The sequence below is a fragment of the Leucoraja erinacea genome, chromosome 31 (assembly GCF_028641065.1).
Source record: "Leucoraja erinacea ecotype New England chromosome 31, Leri_hhj_1, whole genome shotgun sequence".
Taxonomy (NCBI): Eukaryota; Metazoa; Chordata; class Chondrichthyes; order Rajiformes; family Rajidae; genus Leucoraja; species Leucoraja erinaceus.
In genome coordinates this window covers 9,885,720-9,895,707 of record NC_073407.1, presented here as the reverse complement: position 1 = coordinate 9,895,707, position 9,988 = coordinate 9,885,720, and the positions used below count along the sequence as shown (strand labels likewise).

The 9,988-nt window shown below is 47.2% G+C and overlaps 1 protein-coding gene across 1 annotated transcript in view; it reads left to right on the top strand.

The window, feature by feature from the left end:
• Positions 1 to 2,265: 2,265 nt before the first annotated feature.
• zbtb26 (zinc finger and BTB domain containing 26) overlaps positions 2,266 to 9,988 on the top strand; it is a 29,439-nt gene continuing 21,716 nt past the window's right edge. The window contains exon 1 of the mRNA XM_055659889.1: positions 2,266 to 2,365. The gene's annotated coding sequence lies outside the window, so the exon portion shown is untranslated. The remainder of the gene's footprint in view (positions 2,366 to 9,988) is intronic.

The following is a 9,988-nucleotide window of genomic DNA, read 5'->3' as shown; positions in this document are numbered from 1 at the left end:
TTCTTTGCCATCTCTTATTGTTCCATGTGTAAAATCGGGGAACATCAGCGTAGTAGAGTGTTCTTGGAAATGGCTCTTGAGAACACGATGCCATGAATTCAGTTAAAGTCGTCCTCACCATATCATCATTGCTCACTTGCTGAGCAGCTTTGACTCTTTGACTCGTTGTTGCTGTGGTAGATGTCCCTGGAGTCAAAAGACAGCGGGCTGTCTCTCATGAGTTGGAAATTCAAGGATTGATGCCACAGCTTCTGATGGACCAATGTATCTGCCAGTCAAGTACTGTGTAATTTTGTCATCCCTGTTAACTCTGAAAGCTGCTTGATCACTTCCATTCAAGGTGTACTTGATGGCATATTTGACTGACTTTACAGTGGAGCATATCTCAATGTTGATGTGAGATTTGAACAACTTCAATAGTTCAGCATTATCGGGCACCACCCAATCAGAAGTGATAGGTCGATGCCGGCGCCCCTCTTGATGTCCCTGAATGATCCTCCCATATCTGGAGATCTTCTCCTGGACAGAGCATATGAATTATGTCCACACCTTGTGCTCCCGGTGTGAGGGGGGGCATCCCGCAGCCGGGAGAGGGGGACAGCTTCAGGCAGGAGCTGATGGGGGGACCTGGGGGGGGGGGGGGGGGGGGGGGGGGGGGGGGGGTCTGGCTGGGGGAAAGGGGGCTTCAGATGGGAGCTGTCGTGGGTCGATGGGGGGGGGGACGTCCTGCAGCAGGGGGTGGGGGAACGGCTTCAGGAGGGGGCTGATGGGGGCAGGAGGGGGGAGCGTCCTGCAGCAGGGGGGAGGAGGAGGCCTTCAGGTGGGGGCTGTCTGTGGGGAGGGGGGGGGGGCGTTCTACAGCAGGGGGAGAGGGGGACAGCTTCAGACAGGGGCTGTCGGGGGCCGGCGGGGGTCGGTAAGGGAGCGCTGCCGTGGCCTACCGCTGGCATGGTCTACTGCTGCCCTGGCCATGGCCTGCCACTGCCGCTCGCCACCAGCTACAGGGGGAGGCCAGTGGGGAGCATCCTGCAGCTGGGGATGGGGACGGCTTCAGGCGGGGGTCATGGCAGGGGGGAGCATCCTAAAGCCGGGGGATGGGGACAGCTTCAGGCGGGGGCTGTCGGAGTTAGTGGGGAGGGGGGAGCATTTGGCAGCCGGGAGAGAGGGATGGCTTCAGGCGTTCTCCTCGCCCGGTGATTGACAGCGGGTGCTGGAATGGGCGTGCCGTCTTGGCGACTGACAGGAGAGACAATTTTTAAACCCTCATAACTTTCGTAATATTCCACCGATCAGAACAAAACATGATGCGCTTGGAGTACAGGAGAACGGCGAGTAAGGTGGTGAAAAATCATAGCGCTATCGGGTACCGTTTTTGTGCAAAATTAAAAACAACGCGAACCGGAAGAGGACAATGTCTTAGAAACATAGAAAATAGGTGCAGGAGTAGGCCATTCGGCACTTTGAGCCTGCACTGCCATTCAATATGATCAAGGCTGATCATCCAACTCAGTATCCCATCCCTGCCTTCTCTCCATACCCCCTGATCCCTTTAGCCACAAGGGCCACATCTAACTCCCTCTTAAATATAGCCAATGAACTGGCCTCAACTAAAACTGGCAGAGAATTCCATAGATTCACCACTCTCTGTGTAAAAAATGAATTTCTCATCTCGGTCCTAAAACACTTCCCTCTTATCCTTAAACTGTGACCCCTTGTTCTGGACTTCCCCAACATCGGGAACAATCTTCCTGCATCTAGCCTGTCCAACCCCTTAAGAATTGTGTAAGTTTCTATAAGATCCCCCCTAAATCTTCCAAATTCAAGCGTGAGAATTCTATCTTCTAAATTCTAGCGTGAGAATAGCGTTAGAGGAGAAGAGAAGAAGAAGAAAGTGATGGGAAAGGGAAGAAGTGGGTGGTTGAAGAGCTGAGAGAGGAGAGAAGAGGAGAGAAAAATAGGGGAGGAGAGAAAAGAGAAGGGAGAAAAAGAGAAGAGTGGAGGAAACCAGAGAAGGAGAAGAAAGGAGGAGAGAGGAGAAGTGGGGAAGAAGAAATAAGAGGGAGAGGAGAAGGATGTGAAGAGGTGAAGGATAAGAGAAGAAGGAGCAGGAGGGAAGTGTAGGAGAGGAGGAGGGAAGTGTAGGAGAGGAGGAGGTGTAGGGTAGGAGGAGAGGGGAGGAGTGAAGAGGGAGGAGTGGCGGGCAGCTCCTTGAAGGCTGATTGACAGATTCTGCTCCCGGACCCGTCCGGCCCCGCGCGCGTTCCCGCCGCCCATCCCGCGCGTGCGCGCGCCCGCCGCCACCGAGCGAGCGAGCGCCGGATCCGCCGCCGCCAGCAGCCGGGGAGCGGGGTCGGGGTCGGGGCAGGTACGGGGAGCAGAGTCGGGGGGTCGGGTTAGGGCGGTGGCCGGGCCGGGCCAGGCCAGGCCAGGGGGGGTGGGGTGGGGTGGGGGGGTGTGGGGGAGGGGGTGGGGGAGGGGGACTGAGACTGAGGGAGGTGGGGGGCTCCCGGGGGCCGCGGCCTTCGCTAGAACCTTCCTCCAATACCACCACAACTGTGCGACCCCCACCCCGTTATAATGGCGGAGGGGAGAGGGCCAGAGGCCCCAGGCCTGGGCCGGCCGGTGCCAGTGGTCTGGGGGGCGGTCCGGCCCGCCACTCGGAGCCGTCCCCGAGCAGGCTTGGCTTTGTTCCAGTAGGCGCTAGGCCCGGAGCCGGGGCCTGGCCGCAGATGACCCCCCCGGTGCCCACACGCTCCCCTCTCGCTGCAGCTCCCTTCCCTCGCCCTCCCTTTGTGGCTCCCATGCGTTTTAAATGTTGTGCATTCGTGGTTGCCCATCGATACCATAACCCTAGACCCCCTACCACCTCCTGATGTTGCACAGCACATGCAAGAGAAGTTATTCTCAGCAGCTCTGTGTTGCCCTGTGTTATTTTTAGTCCGGTTGCAAAGCATTGGATTTGTTTTTGGAGTGTATATTAATGTCCTTGTTGTGGTGTGTCATCGCAACACTTTACTCGTATGCAGTGCCAACAACATTTCAAACTCTATTCCCCTCTCACCAACGTCCTTTTCGTTCAATTTGGGCTTTAGGCATTGTTTTGTGTTTTTGATCAATTGCTGGATAAATTATTTTGGTGTCTCTTGTCATTAGATTGTGCATGATAAGTATCGGTGAGTTAGTTCTGTGGAGCAGAGTGAGCAACAGTTTTTTAAATGTGGCACTTCAGCACATGTAGATGATGGTGGTTTTCAGTACATGGATAATTAAATGGGACACATGCACTCTGTAAATGATTGTGTCAGTGTTCCAATGAATTTGTTAGTTTGGCATTGAGCAAATTGTTGTTTCACACCTTTTAAAATCTCAATTAGGGAATTGTAATAAAATGATTGTATAAGTAGTTAGTGAAAAGAGTTTGAGTTTTATGATAAGCAGTTGCCCTTGTTATTTCTTAAGAGTTAAAAGTGTTTAGAACACAAGAAATATGATAATCAATAATGCAATAAATTAATAATCAGTAAAGTCTGAAGATGGGTCCCAACCCAAAACGATGCCTCTACATTCCCTCCACAGGGCAGCATTGTGGCGCAGCTGGTAGAGCTGCTGCCTCACAGCATCAGAGACCCAGATTCAATCTTGACCTCGGGTGCTGACTGTGTGGGGTTTGCATGTCTTGTTTGTGACGACTTGAGTTTCCTCTAGGTGCTCTGGTTTCCCCCCACATTCCAAAGACCATGCAGGTTTGTAGGTTGATTGGCCCCTGTCAATTGCCCCCAGTGCGTTGTGTATAATACTGTATATTTCAATCATCAAAGGTGTTGCCTTACCCGCCAAGTTACTTCAGCACGTTGTGTTTTGCCGAACAATCAGTAATACTAGAGAACCAGATAATTTATATTGGAGAAACAAAGAACTGCAGTGCTGTTTATATCAAATATAGACACAAAGTTCTGGAGTAACTCAGCAGGTCAGGCAGCATCTCTGGAGAAAAAGTATGGGTGACGAGAAGGGTCCTGACCTGAAACGTCACCCATCCTTTTTCTCCAAAGACGCTGCCTGACTTGCTGAGTTAATCCAGCTCTTTGCGTCTATTATTTATATTGGACAGTGCTTTATAGCAAGCTACAGTCATCAATAAAACTAGTAGATTGAAATGTACTTGTGCTGTCCTGATTATAACATTTGCAATTTATTTTGTACTAAATGAAAACTTATAATACTTTTCTCTGGGTTCTCTGGTTTACTCCCACATTCCAAAGACTTGCAGGTTTGTAGGTTAATTGGTGTCTTTAAATTGCCCCTGGTGTGTAGGATGTGAAAGTGAGATAATGTGGAAGTAGTGTGCAGGGAAATCACAGTGTGATTATGGACTCGGGCCGAAGGGCGGGCCTGTTTTCATGCTGTAACTCAACTAAACTAAATGTAAAACTTAATGCAGAGTAGAAGAGAAAGAAAGAAGCATGTCTTTTTTCTCCCTGTCAAACAGCTTGTAAACAGATTCATCTGTTAGTCCGTGTGCTGTCGTGGTTTGCAGGCATTTCACACTTGCGTTGTTTAAACAGAAACAGTCAGTGCAATTTGATGATTAATATCTGAAGAACTAACAAAAAAAAGGACACATTTCCAAGTGTAACCACAGGAGAATAAATATTCTTCAGTTTGTAGAATATTTTGTGTTTCTGTTTAAATGAATTACATTAATTCATTCATTCAAGACATCAGGTTCATTTGTCAATTGCCATCATGAGCCCTCCAGGGAAAAAGTGACTTTTTTTGAATGAATAATGTTGTAGAAATGGCCAGTGGTTATTTGTATTGGCAGTGAATTTTGGCTCGTATGTGCTTTGAAAGGAATGAACCCCCCAAAAGGCCAAGTAGTGCAGACATAACTCTAAAAATAAAATGCTGGAAATACTCATCAGGTCAGGCAGCATCTGTGAAAGAAAACAAGGTAAACATTTTGGGTCAACAAACTTTTTTGTAGGAAAAGGTTAAAAAAAAGTGTTAAATGTGAATACCTCGGATCGCGTTTAAAAAAAATAACTGCTGGAGAAACTCAGCAGGTCAAGCCGTGTTTGTGGAGGCAAAGATATGGTCAATATTTCGGGTCAAGACCCTGCATGAGGACCCTCCACAGACGCCAAATTCCTCAAGCATTTTAAGAAACATTTTTATATGTACTGACAACGGAACAGCAAAATTCTTATTTGCAACAGCATAGCTGGTATGTAAATGTAATGCACCTAGATAATGTATAATGAACAAAAATTCAAGAAATTAATGACCGGAATATGAGTGCAAAGAATTTCTTTGCGCAACCAAAGACAGTCTACAGTTCACAGTTGAGATTGGTGTGACGTAGTGTTCAAGAGCCTGATGGTTTTTGGGATGAAGATATCTTGAACATGGTGGTAAACACAATATGCTGGGGTAACTCAGTAGGCGAGGCAGCATCTCTGGAGGGAAGGAATGGGTGACGGTTCGAGTCGAGACCCTGCTTCAGACTGATGTCAGGGGAGTGGACTGGACAAAGATAGAATGTAGGCGGAGACAATAAGACTAGTGGGAGAACTGGGAAGGGGAAGGGGATGGAGAGAGAATGCAAGTGCTATCTGAAGTTTGAGAAGTCAATGTTCATACCGCTGGGGTGTAAACTACCCAAGTGAAATATGAGGTGCTGTTCCTCCAATTTACGCTGGGCCTCACTCTGACAATGGAGGAGGCCCAGGTCAGATTGGGAGGGGGAGTTGAAGTGCTGAGCCACCGGGAGATCAGGTAGGTTAAAATGGACTGAACGAAGGTGTTAAGTGAAATGATCGGCGAGCCTGCGCTTGGTCTCATCGATATAGAGAAATTGACACCTGGAACAGCGGATGCAGTAGATGGGGTTGGAGGAGGTGCAAGCCTCATCTGGAAAGACTGTTTGGGTCCTTGGATGGATGGGGGGGGGGGGGGGGGGGGGGGGAGGAGGAGGTAAAGGGACAGGTGTTGTGGTCACAGTTTTCAGTCTCCTATACCTTCTTCGTAATATTATTTTGCTCCAGGTTCCAGCATATGCAATATGCCTGATTGGGGTAAGGCTGAGAGGGAGTAGTCAAGACTGGTTAATTGCACCTGGTCTGATTACCAGAGGTATTAGTGGCAAACAAATGGAGGGGAAATATTGCCGGAGCTTTGGAATGCCAAATACCCGAGGTGTTGGAAACCTGGAATAAGAAAGAAACAGCTGGAAATAGTGGGTTGGAGAAAAATTGTATATGTAATAACAAGCAGATGCTAGTTTATACCAAAGATGGACACAAAATGCAGGAGTAACTTAGGGGTCAGGCAGCATCCCTGGAGAACATGGATCGGTGACTTTTCAGCTCGGAACCCAAAGGCTGAAAGGTATTTTATTGTCACGTGTACCAATTAAGGTACAGTGAACTTCTTCATCAGAACAGAAGCGTCACCGATCCATGTTCTCCAGGGATGCTGCAGCATTTTATGTTTATCTTTGGGGGGGGGGGGGGGGGGGTTGATTTTATAGGTTATACCTTGTATTGGAACTGGCTAGTTCTTGTACATATTGGGGAAAAGCTGACAACTTAAAGCTGTTGATTTCACTCTTGAGGGCTATAATGTGTCCAGTTAAAAGATGGATGCCGTTGCTGAAACTTGCTCTGGACTTTGATGTCACAGAGTGAGGCTCAAAAAATGGGTTAGAATGGGTGAGGGTGGAGATTTAAGGTAACAGGCAAGTGGAAGTTTAGCATCACCCTTAGACTAAAAATTGCTCCACGAAATATGCACTTTGCTCCTCCATTGTAGAGGAGATCATTTTGTAAATAGCAAAAGCAGAAAGGCCAAATTAGAAGAAGTACACGGGAATCAGACCTATCCTGGTCGGAATCTTTGGATGGTGCAAAGGGAGTTAGTAAACAGACACGCGTTGTTTCTTCTGCAGTTTTTTGGGGAGATGCTGCAAGAAGGGAGGGTGGGGCGGGTTAACCTCAGTGGAAATAAAAGAGTGGGAGCAGTGGCAAGAACAGTCACTGTGGAATACTGAAAGTGAAAGTGATAATGGCATTGTTTTTGAAGTGGTGTGAATCATGGAGGACAATTGTTGAATACAGACACTGGTAGGTGGACAGCGAACACCAAGATGAGCTGCATCCTTCTGTGGAGAGGAGTAAGAGCAGTGGGAACAGAAATGGTTCAGAGCCCTGACAATTACGGTGGAGGGAAACCACGATTAATGATGGGGGGGGTAGAGGGAGCTTATAAAACTTGTGAGGAAGGTGCCAGCACCAGAACATGTTTCAGAGCTAGAGATAATGGGAGAATGGACGGGTGTACTTGCAGGAAGCAGAGTGGGGGAGGTGGGGTTAGATTGTGAGAGTCTGTGTGCTTATGCTGCATTAACTTGGTTTCTTTTCCCATGGTTGTAGTCTGACCACCTGAGTATTTCCAGCAGATTTTATTTCAGATTTCTATCATCTGCAATTTGTATTTATATTTGTATGCTGGTTGACCTGTGGTTCAGGGATGAAGCAGCAAGTCCCAAGCCCATCCTGATATGGAATGATGGTGTGGTGAAATCAGATGTGCAGGCTGAAAATGTAAAAGCGGTGGAGGGTATTGACAATGTCATGGATGTAATTAGGAAGCGAAGAGCCAAAATGATGGAGAAAGGGTAGTCCAGGGAGTAAGAAATGGGTTCTGTGGGGCAATATCTGGATAAAACCATGTAATCTAAAGATCCTAGGTAGGAGGTAAAAGTGAGCTGTGAATGGGGATTTGAGAAGTGATGGTCCAGGACACAGTTTTCTGATGTCAGCATTTTCATTTAAAATATTGATTATGAACAAAATATTCTTTGGTCTTCTCTAGACAATGTACCGAGAGAATTGTCTTTAAAACCTGCCTCTCTAATCCTGTTGAATTAATTCATAGAACTAGTTTAATTAAGATGCTCACTTCCCCATGTAAAGGTCTATGCAAGTCCCTTTGCCTTGTCTATCAGTGATTACACTGATGTAATGCTTAAAAGCAGGACATTTGCCATGACCAGTCACAGTCAGATACTGCATATGGCTTACTATTTCTCTGTATGCTGCCTTCATGGGAAAAATGTCATGCAAACCAAATTCTTTATCGCACTCTGCTTGAAACCACAAAACCCTGGATTTAAAATGTACTTAATATACATCTACATGTGGCCTTTTTTCTGGAAGTTGAAGGTACCAGCTTTATTCCATTTAATTTCCAACCCTTCACTCTAGTGTTTACTGCAACACTCAAAATGGCCATCTGGCCTTTACTGCACAAATAAACAAATCCCAGGGAGTCTGTAAATCCTTTGCAGTTGGCACTGTAGTCTCGGCAAATGCTGTACTGCTCTTTGGACCCATCTGTCAAGCAGCATGATCTGCCACAGGAAAAATCAGTTTTGAGTATCGGCAGAAACTGCCTTATCATTGACACCATCGAGTACTAAATGTTTGCAATGCTGTCTATGATTATATACATACAGCATAACTGCACAAATTTAGTATTTGAAATACCTTCGCCAACTCTTGCAGCCAGATCATCAAAGATTAACAGGTGGTATGAAAAGAGTTAATTTTGCCAGGTCAGAATGACTGGTGCAGATTATAATGTGCCAATCTGTAGATAAAGAGATAGGGTATGTCACCTTTCAGCTTCACACACTATGCATAGGCTTACTTTACTAAAAGCCCTGTCCCACGGTAGGAGTTCATTCCAAGAGCTCTCCCGAGTAAAAAAAAATAATCAAACTCGTGGTAAGCACGGAGAATGAACGTAGCGGGTACGTTGGAGCTCGGGGACATCTCTTAGCGCTACGGCAGGTACTCGGAAAGACTCGCTAACGGCAGGTAAGTACGGGAAGACTTGTGAAGATTTATCAACATGATGAAAAATGTCCACGAGAGCCCCAAGTACCGACGAGTGGCCATTACTGTAAATCTCCGAGTTCGAATCGGGGCAAACTCGGGAGAACTCTTGGAATGAACTCGTACCGTGGGACAGGACTTTAAGCTGGAGAAAAAGCTTTGAAGGTACCTAGAGAATTCAAATTTATGTAACTAAATAAAAGATCTGTAATAAAAGATTATAAAAGATTCACCATTAATACCCACTGAAGTTTGCCACTGGCCTTTTTGTGGAGGGAATCTGCCATCCTTGTCCAGACTGTCCACACTTGTCGCTTTACCTCCCCCCTCGACTCCATTCAAGGATCCAAGCAGTCGTTCCAGGTGCGACAGAGGTTCACCTGCATCTCCTTCAATTTCATCTATTGCATCTGCTGCTCTAGATGTCAGCTGATCTACATCGGTGAGACCAAGCGTAGGCTTGGCGATCGTTTCGCCGAACACCTCCGCCTAGTCCGCATTAACCAACCTGACCTCCCAGTGGCTCAGCACTTCAACTCCCCCTCCCATTCCGTATCCGACCTCTCTGTCTTGGGCCTACTCCATGGCCAGAGTGAGTACCACCGGAAATTGGAGGAACAGCACCTCATATTCCGCTTGGGTAGTCTGCATCCTAGTGGCATAAACATTGAATTCTCCCAATTCCATTAGCCCTTGCCGACTCCTCCCCTTCCTAGCTCTCCCTCAGCCCTCGGACTCCTCCTCCTCCTTTTTCCTTTCTTCTCCCCCCCCCCCCCCCTACCCTCCATCAGTCTGAAGAAGGGTTTTGGCCTGAAACGTTGCCTATTTCCTTCACTCCATAGATGCTGCTGCACCTGCTGAGTTTCTCCAGCACTTTTGTCTACCTTCGATTTTCCAGCATCTGCAGTTCCTTCTTCAACACAATGTCCTGTATATGACCCCATACTCAATGATATGGTGACTCCGAACTGATCTGAAAGCTGCTCTGTTCTTATGGTATTAGGAATGTGCAATACATGCAAATGTGGCCTAATGTCTTTAATGAATTATTAGTAGTCATGCCGGTTATTCTCGCAGATGCTGCTTGA